General features: G+C 39.8%; 1 non-coding gene across 1 annotated transcript; it reads left to right on the top strand.

Annotated features, from left to right (window-relative positions):
• Window positions 1–69: 69 nt before the first annotated feature.
• On the top strand, window positions 70–141 carry TRNAQ-CUG (transfer RNA glutamine (anticodon CUG)). The gene has a single exon. It is a non-coding gene; the product is annotated as a tRNA-Gln (tRNA).
• The last annotated feature ends 20,394 nt before the right edge of the window (window positions 142–20,535 follow it).

The raw sequence follows: 20,535 nt of genomic DNA, 5'->3' as shown, positions 1-20,535 counted from the left end.
TGGTTGGTTTGTGGATGGGGCGGGGTTCTCTAAGGATTAGAGAGCCGAAGGCACAGCCATGAGCGTGGCGGTTCCATGGTGTAATGGTTAGCACTCTGGACTCTGAATCCAGCGATCCGAGTTCAAATCTCGGTGGAACCTGTATTCCTCCTACTTTTGATTCGGGTTTTGTTTTTTCCCTGGTCACGATTTTATAAGTCATGTACTTATTCACAAGGGGACTCTTGTACACCTGCGGGGTATATGTGTCCTTGAACTAAGTAGGGCGGGAATGCCACAAAACTCAGTTCCCTAGGAAGACCACATACGTTTCCTTCAGTTCTGTACTCTGTTCCCTAGATGTCTCCTAAGTATCCTCTACACGTCACCTTTTTTGTTTTTTAAACCTCGGCCGTCTTCGAAAGATTCCGTGAAAAGTTGATTCCTTTTGCTAGAATTTTCAACCTCCAACTTCATAGGAGGGCAGTCACTTTCCACTCCTTCTCTCCAGAAATCTCTCAAACTGTCTCCAGATGTATTCACAGAACCTCGCCCACCCTCCTCATCAAGATTCATCAAGAACTTCTTGAACCCTATTTGTCATCCTTTAAGCTGAACCTGGTTACATAATTATTTTCTTTAACATGCAGAGCAAAGGATGACAATTTCCATTTTTGCAGAAATGTGGATGGGGAGGTTCAAGTGATTTCCAAAGATCACACAGCAGGGCCTCCCTGTATGTGAAGAGACTTATTATGGCTCAGTGGTAAAGAATCTGCCCGCTGATGCAGGAGACTCTGGTTTGATCCCATCCCCTGAAGGGGGAAGTGGCAACCCACTCCTGAAAAATCCCACGGACAGAGGAGCCTGGTGGGTTATCCAGTCCATGGGGTCCCAAAGAGAGGGACACAACTGAGTACACAAGCACGATGTTTATGCCAAAAAGCTTTTCCCATTTATTGTCAAACCTTACTACACCTATGTGCAATTTGGAGTTTTCATCAAGGGTGCCTGTAGCAAGTAGAATAAAGGCTCTCCCAAAATGTCCACATCCCAATCCTTTGGACATGTGAATATACTAGATTATGTGGCAAAGGGGAATTAAGGTTGCAGGTGGAATTAAGGTTGCAAATCAACTGACTTTAAAACAGGATAATTATCCTTGGAGTCTCCATGTGGGCCTAATGTCCTCTCAAGTGTCCTTCAAAGTGGAAAAGGGAGGTCAGAGTGTTGTAGTGTGAGAAGCCCTCAACCGGCCCTTTTGATTTTGAACATGAAGAAAGGGGGCCAGGAGCCTAGGAATGCAGAGGCTTATAGAAGATGAAAAAGCCAAAATATAAATAAGAGGAGATGGAAAAGGCAAGGAAACTGAGTCTTCCCTAAGGCCACCAGAAAGAACACAGCCCTGCCGATACCTTGATTTTAGCCCAGTGATACCCATGTCAGACTTCAGACATATAGTACTATAAAATAATAGATTTCTGTAGTTTTAGTCACCAACATTGTGGTAATTTGTTACAGCAGCAATAGAAAACTCAAACAGTGCCATTTTCAGTGCTTTCCAAAGCAGTATATAGCAATAGATAGTTTACTAAAGGATCAGTAACAGTTCTGAAGGAGTAACTAATGAGCAGAATGAGCAATTCTGGCAACAAATGCCGCAGTTCAGAGGGACTGAGATAATTAGGAAGAACTCCCTGGGGACTTACTGTACAGTGGCTGAGAGTCTAAGCTCCCAGTGTGGGGACCTGGGTTGGATCCCTGGTCAGAGAACTAGATCCTCCATGCCGCAACTAGGAGCTCACATGCCAAAACTAAAGATCCGAATGCCATAAGGTAGACCGAAGATCCCATGTGCCACAGCAAAGACCTGGTGACCTGATGCAGTCAAATAAATAGTAAAAAACAAACAAAAAAAGAACTACCTGGAAGAGGAGGAGCTGGCACTGACTCCTGAAGGAAGAAGCAAGTAAGGAAGCTCATTTTTTGGGAAGTGGAGAAGATTAGATGGTAAAAGCATGTTAAGTAAGGCCGTTAATGCCAAAGAAATAATCATGAACTTTTTCCCTTGTCATTATTTCTCATTGTGCATCCTGAGAAGGTCAATAGTATTCCCCAAAGGAAGGATTTCATGCTCAAATAGATTGAAATGCACTGTACACTGTCTCTCCTGCCTTAGAAGTTGCCCTAATACTCTGGTGTTTTAAAGTCTAAATATCTCACTCTGAAGGAAAAAAATTTAACTGTATGAAACAAAGCATTTCTCAGATTCACCTGTGAACAAAAAAAGAACAGTATCATTCATCATTCATTTACACAAGGATTAAATCACAACCCATTGCGGTCACCCACAGTGCAAGAGTGCATCCTGAGGAGAATTTAAGATGAAAAAAACTGGATAAGGCATTCTGTGCTTTGGATAAACAGCCCCTAGATAGTTAAGATGCTTAAGATAGTTAAGCACAGTTTTTCCCCATACAGAAGTTTTTTTACTTACTCAAATCTTTCACAGTCCTTTGGTTTCTGAATGTTGCATGTCACATAAGAAGGCTTCCTCTCCAAACAAGATTTTTTCAAAAAACTTATTTCTTCTAATATTTTTAAAACATTTTTCTCCATCTGAATTTTATGTAAATTGAGAGTGAAGTAGGGATCTAAATTAGTTATTTTCAAATGGATAGCCAATTGTTTCAACATCATTATTTGAAAAATCTTTTTCCCACTGTTACAAATGTCTAATTTATTATAAAAAATTTCATACATATAAATAAGTCTATTCTTTAATCTTCATAATATACCTCTGACAGCCAGAGAGGAACACTGCTCAGATGTCCCTTCACGAAAGAGGCTGTTGGGGACTTCCCTGTGGTCCAGTGGCTAAGACTCTGTGCTCACAATGCAGGGGGCTCGGGTTCAATCCCTGGTCAGAGAATTAGATCCCACATGCCGCAACTAAGAGTACACATACCACAACTGAAGATCCTGCTTGCCACAGCTAAGACCCAGTGCAACCAAAGAAATAAAAATAAATATTAAGAAAGAGTCTGTTGTGAGAAGTGTAGTTAGCTGATGGTCTCCAGTCGCCACACCTCCAAGGCCCACACTCTCTGGGCTGTTCCCAGACAAGGACTGAGCACCGTAGGGATAGTAGAACTGTCCAAAATGGGACTCTTCTAATGGGCAATCTTTCTCTAGATCTCTCCATTGCACTGACTGAGATTTTCTCAGAATTGCATTATAGTCCCAGGTTCTTCCTATCCAAACCTTCTTCTTTCCCACTCTCCTTGCACAGGTATTGAACCTAAACTGTGGTCTGAACGCCCTACTTCTCCCTTTTGTCTTTCCCCCACAAATGAATTCTTATGCTTCTAATTCACCGGGTCATCTTCCAGAGGACCTGACCCCAATACAGTCCCATTGGTCAACTTTTCTCTTCCTATGCCGATATCACATTGCTATATCACGACTTTGCAGTCTATTTTGATGTTTTAATGTGGATTTTTGTTTTTTGGCTGCACTGGGTCTTCATTGCTGTGCAGGCTTTTTCTCTAGCTGCAGTGAGCAGGGGTGACTCTTCATTGCAGTGTTCAGGCTTCTCATTGCCATGGCTTCTCCTGTTGCAGAGCACAGGTTCTAGGCACGGGAACTCAGTAATTGCGGCTCACAGGCTTAGTTGCTCCATTGGGGTTTTGATCAGGGTTTCATTGCTGATCATTAAAAATACCTTTTTCAGAAATGAAAGAATTTGCACAGGATATCCAAAGATATGAGATTCTGCCTATAATGATGCAAAAGAGGGGGTTCTAAGGCTTAATAACTATTTGGAAGAATGATCAATAGAAAGGGGGAAAGGATAAAAAACAGAAAGAAAGCAAAACTGTTGCCATTAAGTTCAGTTCGGTTCAGTCGCTCAGTCCTGTCCAACTCTTTCTGACTGCATGAATCGCAGCACACCAGGCCTCCCTGTCCATCACCAACTCCTGGAGTTCACTCAAACTCATGTCCATTGAGTCAATGATGCCATCCAGCCATCTCATCCTCTGTCGTCCCCTTCTCCTCCTGACCCCAATCCCTCCCAGCATCAGGGTCTTTTCCAATGAGTCAACTCTTCGCATGAGGTGGCCAAACTACTGGAGTTTCAGCCTCAGCATCAGTCCTTCCAATGAACACCCAGGATCGATCTCCTTTAGGATGGACTGGTTGGACCTCCTTGCAGTCCAAGTGACTCTCAAGAGTCTTCTCCAACACCACAGTTCAAAAGCATCAATTCTTCGGCGATCAGCTTTCTTCACAGTCCAACTCTAACATCCATACATGACCACTGGAAAAACCATATCCTTGACTAGACGGACATTTGTTGGCAAAGTAATGTCTCTGCTTTTTAATATACTATCTAGGTTGGTCATAAGTTTCCTTCCAAGGAGTAAGCGTCTTTTAATTTCATGGCTGCAATCAGCATCTGCAGTGATTTTGGAGCCAAAAAAAATAAAGTCTGACACTGTTTCCCCATCTATTTGCCATGAAGTGATGGGACCGGATGCCATGATCTTAGTTTTCTGAATGTTGAGCTTTAAGCCAACTTTTTCACTCTCCTCTTTCACTTTCATCAAGAGGCTTTTTAGTTCCTCTTCACTTTCTGCCATAAGGGTAGTGTCATCTGCATATCTGAGGTTATTGATATTTCTCCCGGCAATCTTGATTCCAGCTTGTGCTTCTTCCAGCCCAGCGTTTCTCATGCATGTCTAATTTCAACAACTGGTAAGAAAACCAAAAGGAAGTACCCAGTAAGAAGCCTGGAAATATAGATTCAGAAATGTCTTGGCCCTAGAATATATGGAAGAAGCAAATTCTGGAATATACCTCGTCTTCCACGGCCTGGGAGCAGCTCTAAATGATTACTGAAAACAAATTGGGAACTGATAGGCCCGTGTTTAAACTCCAGCTCGGCCATTCATTGTTGTACCACTTTTAATAATTTACCTAATCCCACTAATGCTTGGTTCCTTGTCTGCAAAATGGGGACAAATGTGATTGAAATAGTATATAGCTTGCACCATACCTGGCAAATAGCAAATGTTCCTTAATGCACTGGGTCTCAATTGGGGTCAGTTTTGACCCCAGGAAATTTGAATATCTGGAGACCATTTTGGTGTATACTTGGGAGGTACCACTGGCAACCTGTGGGTAGAAACATTCTATAATAGACAGGACGTCTCCCCCACAACAAAGAATTATCTGGCCCAAAATATCAACAGTGCCAAGGTTGAGAATCATGAGTTAATTATAAGAATTATCCAGAGGTCAGGCCAAGACCTATGATGGGAAAAGGGCAGGATGCAGTGAGCATCACCTCTCCTTCCTGCCTCATTTTCGAAAAGTTGAACATATCCCACAAACATCAGGAAGGATGTCCAAGAAAGACATACCTCTCTTCATAAAGCAGAGCCCAGGGACCCACCAACCTGATACAAAACACTTCCCTATGAGGATCCTATTTGTTAAGTAAACAGAGCTCAGTTTTCTATTTCTTGACCCAAAAGGATTTTTACAGTGGCATTCACTTTGTAACTATTTGTTAAACCCTACCTATCAGTTTTATGAACATTTTTGTAATGACATTAGGTTCGCTTCACCATAAAAAGGATTTTTTGAGAAAGAAAAGTAAACAGACCTAATGAAGTGATAAGATTTGTTTTCTGTGCTTCTTATCTTTTCTACTGAGTATATTGTAAGGTAACAAATTGTGTACAAAACCAGGAAATTCTCGACTTTGATTCTGATTACAGTCACTAGAGCACCAACTAGTCTTAAAGAAAGAAATAATTTTAAAATATTTATTTATAAACATGTATTCTATATAAAAATATATATACAGAATACATGTATATTACAAATGGCTTATTATTTATAACCAAATGCTATGTAGCTCAGCCTAGACTTTTTTTCCCATATCATGAAATCTGAATTAGAATAACTTCTAACTTTTATTTTAACAGTTTACTCTTCACATATTCTTAGCCTTTTAGGTTTGGTATTCATAGATTATAAATCATATGGCACAATCATTTTTCAAAAATCAAAAGAAAGGACACCAAGAGAGTGAAAAGCTCACCTGTAAGACTGGAGAAAATACTTACAAATCAAATATATGATAAATGATTAATATCCAGAATATATAAAGAACTCTGACAACTCAACAATAACAAAAAAAAACAACAAAGTCAAAAATGGGCAAAGGACTTCAATAGCTATTTTCCCAAAGATTTATGAACCACCAATAAGCACATGAGAAGATGCTGAACATCATTAGTCATTGCTGCTGCTGCTAAGTCGCTTCAGTCGTGTCCGACTCTGTGTGACCCCATAGACGGCAGCCCACCAGGCTCTGTCATCCCTGGGATTCTCCAGGCAAGAACACTGGAGTGGGTTGCCATTTCCTTCTCCAATGCGTGAAAGTGAAAAGTGAAAGTGAAATTGCTCAGTCATGTCCGACTAGTAGCGACTCCATGGACTGTAGGCCACCAGGCTCCTCCATCCATGGGCTTTTCTAGGCAAGAGTACTGGAGTGGCTTGCCATTTAGGGAAATGCAAATCAAAGCCACATGAGCTACCACTTCACACTCATAAGGATGGCTCTTATTAAAAAACAAAACAAAATGAAACAGAAACAAGAAGTGTTGGAGAGGATGTGAAGCAATTCGAAACCTATACATTGCTGATGAGAATGTAGAATAGTACAGACTCTGTGTCACACAGCTTAGTGGTTCTTTTAACAATTACACTTACAATTACTACATGATACAGCAATTCTGCTTCAAAGAAGTGAAAGCGGAAACTGAAACAGATACATGTCCACCAACATTCACAGTATGGCCGCAAGGTGGAAACAACACAAATTGCGTCACAGAGGAATGGATAAGCAGAATGTGTTATATGCTAACAATGGAATATTATTCAGCCGCAATAAGGGATGAAATGCTGATACATGCTACAACATGAATGAAGCTTCAAACAGTATGCTAAGTGAAATAAGCCAGGAACGAAAGGACAAATACTGTCTGATTCCACTTATATGAGATACCTAGATTGAGTAAATCCTTAGAGGTGGCGGTAGTGGTCAAGAACCCGCATTTCAGGGCAGGAGATGTAAGAGACATGGGTTCGATCCCCAGGTCAGGAAGATCCACTGGAGGAGGGCATCACAACCCACTTCAGTATTCTTGCCTGGAGAATCCCATGGACAGAAGAGCCTGGCGGACCACAGTCCAGGGTCAGACATGACTGAAGCAACTTCAGCACAGCACAGCACAGAAAGGGAATAGGGAGTTTTTGTCTACTAGGTACAGTTTCCATTTGGGATGATGAAAATGTCCTGGAAATGAATAGTGATGATAATTATAAAATTATCATAAACGTACTTAATGCCACTGAACCATTTAAAATGGTTAAAGTGGTAGATTTTATGTTATGTATATTATTTGGCTGCAATGGGTCTTGGTTGCAACATGAAGAATCTTCATTGTGTCATGTGATATCTTAGTTCCCAGATCATAGATGGAACCTGTAATGCAAGGCAGATTCTTAACCACCAGACCACCAGGGAAATCCCTGTTACATGTATTTTAACACACACATAAAACTAAAAGGAGTTGGATCTTGGCTTTTTTTAAATGGACAGAAACAGGAAACAGAAGGTCAAAATAAAAGGAAAGATAGTTGTAGAAAACGGATGTCAGGGGATGGGGAATGCTACTATGAATTCCTCAGTCTTCCCAGTAACTCTGTCGGCCTGGGGCTGTGTGCCTTTTCCTGACAGCCTCCCAGAACTTCTGTGGGCTAGCTGCTTTCTAGCAGCTAGAAAGTTAGCTTGTTCATCCTCATCCACACCCAACCCAGAAATTCCACCGTGGCAGAGAAATTTCTTTGAATAAATACCAATTACCAGCCCCCTTTCATCCTCACATTCCTACCCTATGCCTATTGTGTGTTTACTACTGCATCTCAGAAGAGGGAATTTGCTTTGGCATTGTGGGACTCCATCAGGTCTCTGTAATCTCCCATGTGAATAAGCGCCATGCTCACTCAAAAGAAAAGAAAAACCTAGCTAACCACCAGAGTCTCATTTTTGTTTCTCCATCATTTACTTGGAAAAAAGCTAGGACTTTTAGTACTTTTTAAAAATAAAAATACTGCAATACTAAATTGGTCAGGGTTACCAAAAAAGAAGATAAAAGTGACCCTTTTAGAACAGAGGAATAATTACTATATGACCTAGTCAATCCACTCCTAGGTATTTATTTAAAAGTTGTGAAAGCATATATACATATTAAAAGTTGTATATGAATGTTTGTAGCAGAGTTATCTGTAATAGCAAAAACTGGAAAGAGCCCAAATGTCCATCAACAAGTAAATAGACAGGTAAATTTTGGTACAGTATATCCACACAGTGGAATACTATTTGGCAATAAAAAAGGAACAAACTGCTGATATATACAACAAGCTAGATGAATCTCAAAATTATCATGCTGAGTGAAAGAAGCCAGAGAAAAGAAGAGTACATAATGTATGATTCCATTTATACAAAATTCTATGAAATGCAAACTAACCAAAGAGTAGAGAAGGGAGAGAGGGATTAAAAGAGAAGAGGACATTTGAGAGGAGTGGAGACGATGGTCTCACAGGGGTACACAAACACCATAATTCATCAGATTTCACACTTCATATGTGGAGTTTGTTGTTTTGTGAAAAGAAACAACAGGAAAGCACGAAAGAAGACAAAAGTTCTCCCTCGTCTCTAATATTGTTTTTTTTTTATTTTGAATAGTCTATTTTTTAGTACAAATAGATTCTTTTTCTCCCCCAAACTTTAAACTTTTTATTTTGTATTGGGGTATAGCCGATTAAGAATGTTGTGGTAAATTCAGGTGAACAGTGAAGGGACTCAGCCATACATATATAAGTATTCAGTATTCTTGAAAGCAAGGTTGGAAGACCCAGATGCCACACACACACACACACAAATCCTTGCTGCTCTCACACTCACTAATTACTAGTCAGCAGCATACTTCCTTTACAGTGTCTCTGAGATGTATCTTAGCCAGTGGCCCACTCTAAGCCCTCCACCCTCATTGTTAAGTTACAACCTAGTCTTACCCTCCATCCAACATGCAGGTGGCTGCCAGAATAATCTTGACAGCGGACATCTCCAACTCCTGTTATTCAAAGTCATCACAGAAAAGCTATAGACATACATCCATGCCTGAAAACAAGAGTACAAAAAAAAATGTTAGTAGTGGTTATCTACGGAGAAGGCAATGGCAAGCCACTCCAGTACTCTTGCCTAGAAAACCCCATGGATGGAGGAGCTTGGTGGGCTGCAGTCCGTGGGGTCGCTAAGGGTCGGACACGACTGAGCGACTTCACTTTCACTTTTCATTTTCACACATTGGGAAAGGAAATGGCAACCCACTCCAGTGTTCTTGCCTGGAGAATCCCAGGGAAGGGGGAGCCTGGTGGGCTTCCGTCTATGGGGTCACACAGAGTCGGACACGACTGTAGTGACTGAGCAGCAGCAGCAGCAGTGGTTATCTATGGAGAGAAGGTGATTTTTATTCTCCCTCTTTTTCTATATTTTACAGTAGTTTTTTTTTTAAGTGAAAACATCCTTATTGGCTTTGCTTGTTACAAAAAGAATGAATACTTGCTGTAAAATATTCAAATAATATGAACAATATGAAAGTATAGTAAAATTAGAAAATGAAATTTGTTTCCTCCTTGTGATCAACATTGTGGTTCCGTCGCCAACATCCACTCTACACCTTCCATCCAGAAAGCAGCCAGGCAGTTTGGGTGGGATTATCTCCACTCACAGCTTCAGAAATAGCTTCTGGAATGGTCTAAACCAGCAATTCTTAACCCTAACATCCAAACCCTTATATTATAACAAGCATTTCATAACACTGCCTTACCATCCTGACTTGTAAAATCAATAGATCATGTATTGTGATCTACCTTCTATTATGACATAAGGCTATAATATAAAGGAGAAATAAGAGGAAAATAATATCTTATAAAATATTATATATTTCAATATGGAAATGCTTGGGCACAACTATAATAGAAGATATAATGAAGTAGTTAGATATTTGTGCCTAATGGCAGAATCACCATTTGTTGGACAGTTTTTGAGAACTATGTGTCAGGCCCTGGCTTAAATTTATGGGGCAAGCAGACAGAAATCCCGTTTCATGGAGCTTACATTCCAACAGGGTGCTGCTGCTGATGCTAAGTCACTTCAGTCATGTCTGACTCTATGTGACCCCATAGATGGAAGCTTCCCCTCCCTGGGATTCTCCAGGCAAGAACACTGGAGTGGGTTGCCATTTCCTTCTTCAATGTGTGAAAGTGAAAAGTGAAAGAGAAGTTGCTCAGTCGTGTCCGACCCTTAGCGACCCCACGGACTGCAGCCTACCAGGCTCCTCCATCCATGGGATTTTCTAGGCAAGAGTACTGGAGTGGCTTGCCATCCAACAGGGTAGTGGGATACAAACAACAAACAATTGGCATAATACAACAGAACACGTAAGTAAATTATATATTACATTGTAAGGTGGTAAGTATTACTGGGGTAAAAAGTAGAACAGGGTAAGGAAAAACCAGCATTCAGAACAGTAGGGAAGTAGGTAATAAGTTGCAATTTAAACTAGTGGTCAAGACTACTACCCAGACAGTAACATTCAGTTTGAATGAGGTAAGGGAATGAATCATGAATGATACTTCTAGGGGGAAGTATCCAAGCACAGGGAATGGCCATGCAAACGATCGAAGGCGGAAGCTTCTGTGGTGAGTATCTGGGCTGTAAGTAGCCAGTGAGGTGGCCTGAAGTGAGTAGCAGGAGAAAAAGCAGAAGTAGGAGATGGGTCAGAGAGGAAAAGAACCACATCCCCAGGGCCTCAAAGCACATTGTAAAGCTTGCATTCTGAGTAAAATGATGCAACATTAGAAGGTTGGGAAGCGAGGAATGACATGCTTTGACCCACATGTTATTAATAAAAGGAAAAATCTGGCTGCTCTGTTGAGAATGGATTGGAAGACCAGCTGGAGAGGTTGTCATAAGAATCCAGGTGAGAAGTGAAAGCAACAGCTACAAATGCAGACTAAGATGCAGTAGAGTATTTCATCTGAGATGTCATTGATTGTAAGATACATTCTGGCTTCAGAGATAAAATATGCGATGCAAATTGCATTATGCAGTGTGCACTGCAATATTCAGAAGTGGTGTCAGCTGTTCAAAACATGATTTTCTGAAGTAATGAACAACTCTTGGTTAAGTTCCAAATGAAAAAAAATACTATTTTCTCTCAATTTACCCATAATTCTCCCATCTTAAAATTCAATGCATATTAAGACCATAAACAAGTAGTTCATGTTCATATATAAAATGGAGTTAGGGTCTAGGTTCAGATTATTATAAACATGTTTTTAAAATCTACATTAATGTCAAACAGGACATTAAAAGTCATGCAAGATAAGGGGAAAATCTGTAATGCTGGATTGTTCCATACATTATGAGACTCTTGAGAGTCCCTTGGACTGCACGGAGATCAAAACAGTCAGTTCTAAAGGAAATTGCTCCTGAATATTCATTTGAAAGACTTTGCCGAAGCTGAAGCTCCAATCCTTTGGCCACCTAATTTGAAGTGCCGACTCATTAGAAATGACCCTGATGCTGGGAAAGATTGAAGGCAGGAGAAGGGGACAACAGAGGATGAGATGGTTGGATGGCATCATCGACTCAATGGACATGAATTTGAGCGAGCTCTGGGAGTTGGTGATGGACAGAGGAGCTGGCCGACTACAGCCCATGGGGTAGCAAAGAGTCAGACACAACTTAGGGACTGAAAAACAATATACATTATGAAAAATCTATTATCTTTGGCCCATATTCTAAATACTCAATCACTGTGACAACCAAAATTCCTGCCGAAATTTACAAAGAGGTCCCTGGGATGATTCAGGAGCAGACACATGACCCTACATACCATCATGGTCCAATCAAAGCAAAGCCTAGGGCTGCTGTTTGGCAAAGAGAAAAAGGAAAACCAGTACTTCCGGAAGGGCCTGAATGAAGAAGCCTCACGCCCGAATGCACCAACAACCCTTCCACCACCAGGGGAGCCCTCCTTGGGAGGAGGCTTTTACCTTTTTTTGATGTAGTACTGTATTTTTTAAATTATGGTAAAATATACATAAATGTAACATCTTAACCATTTTAAAGTCTACATTCACATTATTGTGCAACGGATCTCTAGAACTCTTTCCATCTTGCAAAAAGAAACTATACTCATTAAACAACAGCTCCCGTTTCCCCTCCTACCCATAATCCCTGCCAACCTCCATTCCACTTTCTGCCTATAAGAGTTTGGCCTTTCTAGGTACCTCAGTGGTAAAGAATCCACTTGTCAGTGCAGGAGACGTGGGTTCGATCCTTGGGTTGGGAAAATCCCCTGAAAGAGGAAATGACAACCCACCCCAGTATTCTTGCCGGGAGAATCCCATGGGCAGAGGAGCCTTGTGGGCTGCAGTCCATGCAGTCACAAAGAATCAGGTGTGACTGAGCACACTCACACAGGTACCACATATACATGGAATCATGTGGTATTTGTCCTTTCCTGTCTGATTTATTTCACTTAGCATAATGTCCTCAAGAAGATTTTACCTTTGAAGGCAAGGGCAAGACAGAGAAAAAGCTGGCAGCTGAATTACATTATTGAACTCCTGCATCAACCCTTTACCAAAAGCCCACTTCACCTCCGAGCATTTTGGTTACTTGATCAGTATATTCCATTTATTACTTAAGTACATTTGTGCTTATATTTTCAATTATTTACAGGTGAAAAGATGATAACTGATACCCTCCCTTTTTTTCCTCAAATAGAATTATCAGTTTGGTATATATTCTTTCAGACTATCTAATATACAAATAGAGATGTGCATTTTATTTTTATATATGTGAAATCCTATATTACTGTTAAGCAACCTAATTTTTTCTCTGACTTCTTTCAATGTTAATAAATACAGATTTAGCTGTATTTATTTTAAATATTAATTTAAAATTAAATTAATTTTTAAAAAATCTTTTTGAGGTCTGTTGTGTGGATGAACCATAGTCTATTTAACCAATTGGTAAGCATTTAGGATCTTCTTAATGTTTTGATACTTATAAACATGCTCTAGTGAACCTCCTTCTTCACATTTACTTCCTTTGAATACATATCTAGAAGAAACGCCTTCCCCACAGTCATACAAATTTCTAATCCTAACAATAATTTAAGCATTCCCAATTCTCTATATTCTTTAAAATATGGAGTATTGTCCATCATTTTCATCTTTCCTAATGTAATATATAAAAATAATATCTAACTTTCATTAGATGGGGAAAAAGTGGAAACAGTGGCAGATTTTATTTTCTTGAGCTCCAAAATCACTGCAGACAGTGAGTGCAGCCACAAAATTAAAAGACACTTGCTCCTTGAGAGAAAAGATATGGCAAACCTAGGCAGCACATTAAAAAGCAGAGACATCACTTTGTCAACAAAGGCTCATAAATTCAAAGCTATCGTTTTTCCAGTAGTCATGTAAGGATGTGAGAGTTGAACCACAAAGAAGGCTGAGCACCAAAGAATTGATGCTTTCAAACTGTGGTGCTGGAGAAGACTCTCGAGAGTCCCTTGGACTGCAAGGAGATCAAACCAGTCAATCCTAAAGGAAATCAACCCTGAATATTCACTGGAAGGATTGATGCTGAAGCTGATTATTTATTTAAAATAATCACCCAAAATTAACTACTCTAACTCTTCATTTTCCTGTGTTCTCTCCCAGTCTTTGCTTTGTGAATACATATTTTAGGGGCTTCCCAGGTCTTGCTAGTGGTAAAGAACCTGCCTGTCAATGCAGGAGACATAAGAAATAGGGGTTCAACCCCTGGGTCAGGAAGATCCCCTGGAGTAGGAAACGGCCACCCCTCCAGTTTTCTTGCCTTGAGAATCCTATGGACAAAAGAACCTAGTGGGCTACAGTCCATGGGGGTCACCAAGAGACAGACACAACTGAAGCAACTTAGCAACATACATACATATTTTAACTACTAGTTGTAACATTCAATTTTTTAAAAAAAATATTTAGTGAAACTAATGTTAAACATATACAAAGTAGGCAGAATAAAATAGTGAAGCCAGATACCCTAACCCAGCCCCCTAAAACATTAAACTGAAATCAGCTGTGTTCCATCTACTTTACCTGATACTTGCCCCCACCCACATTTTCTGAAACAAACCGCAGACATCATATCCTTCCATCGGTAAATATTTCAGTAGTAACCATTCAATTTTTCATTCAACTTTTTTCACTTGTAGTCTAAGGAAGACGAAGACATCAATAATTCAACTCAAAAAAACACCTAAGTATTCTGACATTGGCAGTGAGGGTTGATTTGAGGGGCAAGGGAGGAATGTCTAAAAGCTACTGTGTCTGAAGAGCTTTATTAATCAATATTTTCATTTTTTTCCCCATCCTTCTTTTTGTGGTAAGGTACAAGAGAATCCAATTAAAATCCCACATGTTGTCACCTACACACCAAATCGAATATAACACAGGCCAAATCACAGTATCTCTACACATGAAAAATACCCATCAAAACAGATTTTATTTAATGCAACTAAATCTCCAAGCAGTTATTAGTCATCTTCTCCAATCAGCAATTTTCAAGGATTTCACTATAAACCACCTTGGACATTGTGAGTTTGTTGTTTTTTTTATTTTCTGGCCTCACCACAAAGCATATGGGCTCTTAATTCCCAACCAGGGATCGAACTTGTACCCCTGCCTTGGAAGTCTTAACTTCTTAAGAATCTTAACCACTGGACTGCTGGAGAAGTCACATATTTTAGTTTTTTTAACATTTCAGTCTGATTATCCATTGGTTCAACATTTCTCGGAAGACAGGTTACCATCTTTCTCCCTTGTTCCATTAATTTATGTTGCAGTGTCACGAATAGTGTCACCCCTCAGCCCTTTAGACAACAGCAGTATTGAGGAGGTGATATTAAAACCCATCCCCTAAAGAGATTTGGCAAACAAGAAATCGTCATATTCCCACACTTAACACATTCAGCACTTGGTATTCTAGTAGAGTACCTCACAGTGTAAACTGGGGTGGGGGGTGCTAGAGACTTCTTTATTAGTTGTATAATCTTTTTAGACTACTAGTTACAGTTCTGAGTCAATACACTGTCCCTGATCCTGGTTCTACCCTACAGGATAGATTTTACTGCAGATGAGAGAACCAAGATTCAGAGAAATTTAAGATCAAACACTGGTGGGACTTCCCTGGGGGTCCAGTGGTTAAGAATCTGCACTTCTACTTCAGGGGACATGCACTGGACCCCGGGTCATGAACTAAGGTCTCGCATGCCAACGAGGCAAACAGATCAAACACTGGCACGTGGTGGAGTTACGATCTGAAGCCCAGCGTATCAGTTGGGATGATTTGCTTGCAAGCCAAAGAAATTTGTTAAATTCAGCCCAAAAAGGGGAGCATTAATTAGAGGCATATTGAAAGAATGAATGTAGCTGAAGAATGTAGCTGGAACCAGGGCAACAAGGATGACCCCATCCTCTAGTCTGGAAAGTGTGAACATCAACCTGTTTTTCATCTTCGGTTAAGTATTTTGTACAAGGTTTGAAGTTCAGGAAAAGAGACCTTGACTGGTTTTTAACTTCAGAAGGAGGACAGAGCATGTAATTTATTATTCCACCAAGAAGCTCATGCTTTAGAAGAATTAATTCTTCTAAAGGAATTCAGAGTGCAGCTTTGAAGGGTGAAATAGATGCTGGGTTGCAAGAGAAAAAGTTCTGTGGTGACATCTTGAGTGCACTGTGAAGATCTCCCTTCAGGGAAGGACTTGTCCCAGCTATCAGACAGTTGCTTGCAGACAGCCTTGCAGGAATTGACTTTGCTGCAGAGAGCTACCTCATCCATGGCTATACCCTTCCAGGGACAGCCCACATTACTGAAGTTAGGTAGAGAGGCCTTACTATAGTCAAAGCTATGGTTTTTCCAGTAGTCATGTACAGATGTGAGAACTGGACCATAAACAAGGCTGAGCACCAAAGAACTGCTACTTTCAAACTGTGGTGCTGGAGAAGACTCTTGAGAGCCCCTTGGACTGCAAGGAGATTAAAACCAGTCAATACTAAAGGAAATCAACCCTGAATACTTATTGAAAGATCTGATGCTGAAGCTGAAGCTCCAATACTTTGGCCACCTGATGTGAAGAGCCCACTCACTGGAGAAGAGCCCACTCATTGGAAAAGACCCTGATGCTAGGAAAGATGGAAGGCAGGAGGAGAAGGGGATGACAGAGGATGAGATGGCTGGATGGCATCACCGACTCTATGGACATGAGTTTGAGCAAGCTCCGGGAGTTGATGATGGATAGTGAAGCCTGGTGTGCTGCAGTCCATGGGGTGGCAAAGAGTTGGACACAACTTAGTGACTGAACAACAACAACGTTTCAACTTAGCACTGGGACGACTCTGTAAGGCCATTTTTGCTCCAGAGTCCTGGAAGGGCTGACTGAGTCTGTTGTATTGCCTGTAGCACAGCCCAGCTTTTCCCTGTACCCTCTCCTGCATCCCTCTTCTCCCTTCCATAGGTATTGATTCTGAGAGATGATTAATAATATTATTATTATTTTTGGCTGCCCTGCCTGGGTGTTAGTTATGGCATGCAGGATCTAGTTCCCTTATCAAAGATAGAACCCAGGCCACCTGCATTGGGAGCATGCAATCTTAATCACTGGACTGTCAGGGAAGTCTCCTAAGAGAATTTTTTACAATAAATATCCTGTATGCTAAACTCAGTCTCAGAGTTTGCTGTTGAAGAGCCCAATCTGTAAACATCTTCATTCACTGATTCTGACTCCCAAGTTCTATATTCTTACCCCACCAAATGTAATCATGGAGTCAAGTGGAATTAAGACTTTTTTGGTTATTGTAATATATATATATATATATAAAACATAAAATTTACTTTTAAGTGTATTTTTCAGTGGCATTAAATATATTTACACTGTCGTGCAACCTCATTATAGATTTTTATGAACATTTAGAATCATAAAGCCACAGAATATTAGAACTAGAGAGATCTTGATATACTAAAGCATGCAAATTCATTTATCAGAACCTAACCTAGCAAACAAAGAGAAAGAAACAGAAAGATTGATGGGTGATGAGAGAGAAATAAAGCAGGCATGCCCCTTTTTCCACATGCAAGCAAGAAGTGTAAATTCACTGCTCCCACATAGACTCCAGTTCCCTACCACTTCTCTGAGGCAGGCATCTCTCCACGATGAGGGTGATTGTGGATTTAAGATTTATATTTTGCTATAACATGGCACCAAACACAAACCAACCATTTCATCTGATTTCAATTAAAAAAAATTACACAGAGATCTGCCCTCATACTGGACAAAAATAATTATCTGGCTGAGACTCAATAAAAGTTTGCGTGTCAGGGCAGCTTAAGGCCTTCCTAAGGATTTTCAAGGGTAAATTTGACTGTATTTAATTTTCCTCTTATATACTGACCTTATAACCTCACCTGTGTGAAATACAACCCCCTTTAAGTTAACCTGCTTTGCAGTAGTATGGCATTAACTTATATAAAAAATCATGATATTGCAAAAAGAAAAGAAAAAAATGTTTAAGGTGAATGGAAGTACAGGGTGCAAATAAACTGAAGTAAGTTCTTATTAGGTTACTAATGGGTTTCCCTATTTGTGAGACTCTATAGCAGCTAGCAGCGCTGTTCAATAGAAATATAATGCCGGCCACCTAAATAATTAAATTTTCTACTTAGCCACTTAAAAAAAATTTTTTTTGGCCACATTGCACAGCTTATTTCCCCCACTAGGGATCAAACCCACGTTGGATCATTCCCAGCCACATTTTTAAAAAAGAAACAAGTGAAATGAGTAACACAATTCACTTATCCCAATACATATCCAAAATACTGTCACTTCAACATATAATCAATGTAACAATTGTTAATGACCTATTTTACTTTTTCATACTGTGTATTTTGCAATTACAATGCATCTTAACTTAAACCAACCACATTTCAAGGGTTCAGGGGTCACATGTGGCTACTAATTTCCTTATTGAACAATGCAGGTGTCAAACGTTCTCTGATAACAGAGAAATCTCTCATTCCTCCGCAAAGTTTGGTCTAATTGGGTAACATTTGAGGGAAAGATGTGGGAATATATGTCTCTGTATCAAAGCTTTATCTGCCAGAACTGAGGAAGACTTCCATGCATCCTAGATTTAAAAGTGGACCACAGTCTGACTTTTGGCAAATGAAAACCCAAACCCAACTCCTTAATGCACCCTTAGCAGAGAGAAGCAACATCTCCCCAGGCAGAACATGAATCAGTAGTTTCCAATTCCCCAACAAGCAGCGAATCATTAAAGTTTCACAAGGATAATTGCCAGTACATTCCAATCAAGTCTGAGAATTATAGACAAGAAGTCTATTCTTCAAGCCTCACTGCCTTCTATCCCAAAGGAGAAAACAGCAACAGCTAATAGAAAAGGCATGAAAAATTACCCAAGTATTGAACTACTGATTTGACTTAAAACAACAAGTTCAACTCTTTACTACAACATAGACAAATAAAAGCAAGAGCTCAATTTTTACTGCCTTGAAACAAAATTGAAATATGGAACTGAAAACAGCTTTAAGATAAATGACACAGATTTTATAACCTTTTATTCCATTCTGTTAATTCTCTGCCTACATAATACCAAATTAAAGAGAGGACTAATTTATTCATATACCCTTAGGCAGGCATCAGCACACACCACACACACACACAATGTGACATTTGATGCAGAAATCTTGAACTAAAAATTCAACATAAAAATTCTCCCATAATTAGTGAAACCTGCAGGGTCTTGGCAATAGCAAACTGTGAAGCTGACCTGTTAGAAACACCTTCAAATCCACAGCACACAGAACTCCATGGGAAACCCTGCTGCAGAAACAAAGTCAAAATATTACAAATAGATGGGAGGAAGGTTCAGAAGGGAGGGAACATGTGTATACCTACGGCTGATTCATGTTGACGTATGGCAGAAACCAACACACCAGTGTCAAGCAATTATCCTCCAAATAAAAATACATAAATTTTTAAAAGTAAAATACATGATAACCTCGAAAAAATTATAAATTACTAAGAGGAAGATTAAAAGGGGGAGAGGCAGAAACAAACAAGACAAAGTATACCCCTAAAATTCAAGATAATCAAGCAATCTAGAGAGATTTTTAAATACATTGCTCTCAAGTTTTTTAAACAGATACTTTATGGAAAAACAGCAATATAATAAAAGAACCAATTAGAAATTTCATAGATTGAAAAATAAAATCACTGTGTAAAACATTTAATGGACAGATTACACAGAACAGTTGCTCAGTTGTGTTCAACTCTTTGCGACCCCCAAGGACTGCAGCACTCCAGGCTTCCCTTTCTGTCCATCACCAACTCCCAGAGTTTGCTCAAACTCATGTCCATCAAGTTGGTAATGCCATCCATCCATCTCATCCTCTGTCATCCGCTTCTCCTCCTGCCTTCAATCTTTCAGCATCAGGGTCTTTTCCAAGGAGTCAGTTCTTCGCATCAGTGGCCAAAGTATTGGAGCTTCAGCTTCAGCATCAGTCCTTCCAATGAATATTCAGGACTGATTTCCTTTAGGATTGACTGGTTTGATCTCCTTGCAGTCCAAGGGACTCTCAAGAGTCTTCTCCAACATCACAGTTCAAAAGCATCAATTCTTCGGTGCTCAGCTTTCTTCACAGTCCAACTCTCACATCCATACATGACTACTGGAAAAACCACAGCTTTGACTAGGTGGACCTTTGTCGGCAAAGTAATGTACACAGAATAGTAGACATAGCTAAAATAAATTAATGGATTGGAAACTAAATATAAAGAAATTGTATAAAATGTAGCATAGAAAAGCTTTAAAAAAAAAACTTGAAGGTATCAGATTGCTTCCCTGGTGGTCCAGTGGCTAACCCTCTGAGCTCCCAGTGCAGGGGGTCTGAATTTGATCCCTGGTCAGAGAATTAGATCCCACATGCTGCAACTAAGATCTGGCACAGCCAAATAAATACATGATTTTTTTTTAAAGTAAATCAGAAACATGGAGGACAAAATGAGAAGATTTCACATATACTCAATAGGAGTTACAAATAAAGAAAATTGAAAGGGGGATAGTATTTGGAGAAATATGGGTGAAGTTTTAAGGATTTTTTTTTTCTAAATTGAAGAAGCCCACCCAGCCAAGCAGGAAAAATAACAACACAGCCTTACCTAGACACTTTGGAGTCAAACTATAGAACATTGAACTCAAAGAGAAAAATACTAAAACTATCAGAGAGATGATAAAGCTTATCTTCACAGTCATGACAATTCATTAGACTTAGAGCAGATT

This window comes from Moschus berezovskii, chromosome 9 (genome assembly GCF_049115385.1).
Source record: "Moschus berezovskii isolate FMDL1 chromosome 9, NW_MosBer_1.0, whole genome shotgun sequence".
NCBI lineage: Eukaryota > Metazoa > Chordata > Mammalia > Artiodactyla > Moschidae > Moschus > Moschus berezovskii.
The sequence above is the reverse complement of the archived record's forward strand: the minus strand, read 5'-3'. Positions and strand labels throughout refer to the sequence as shown.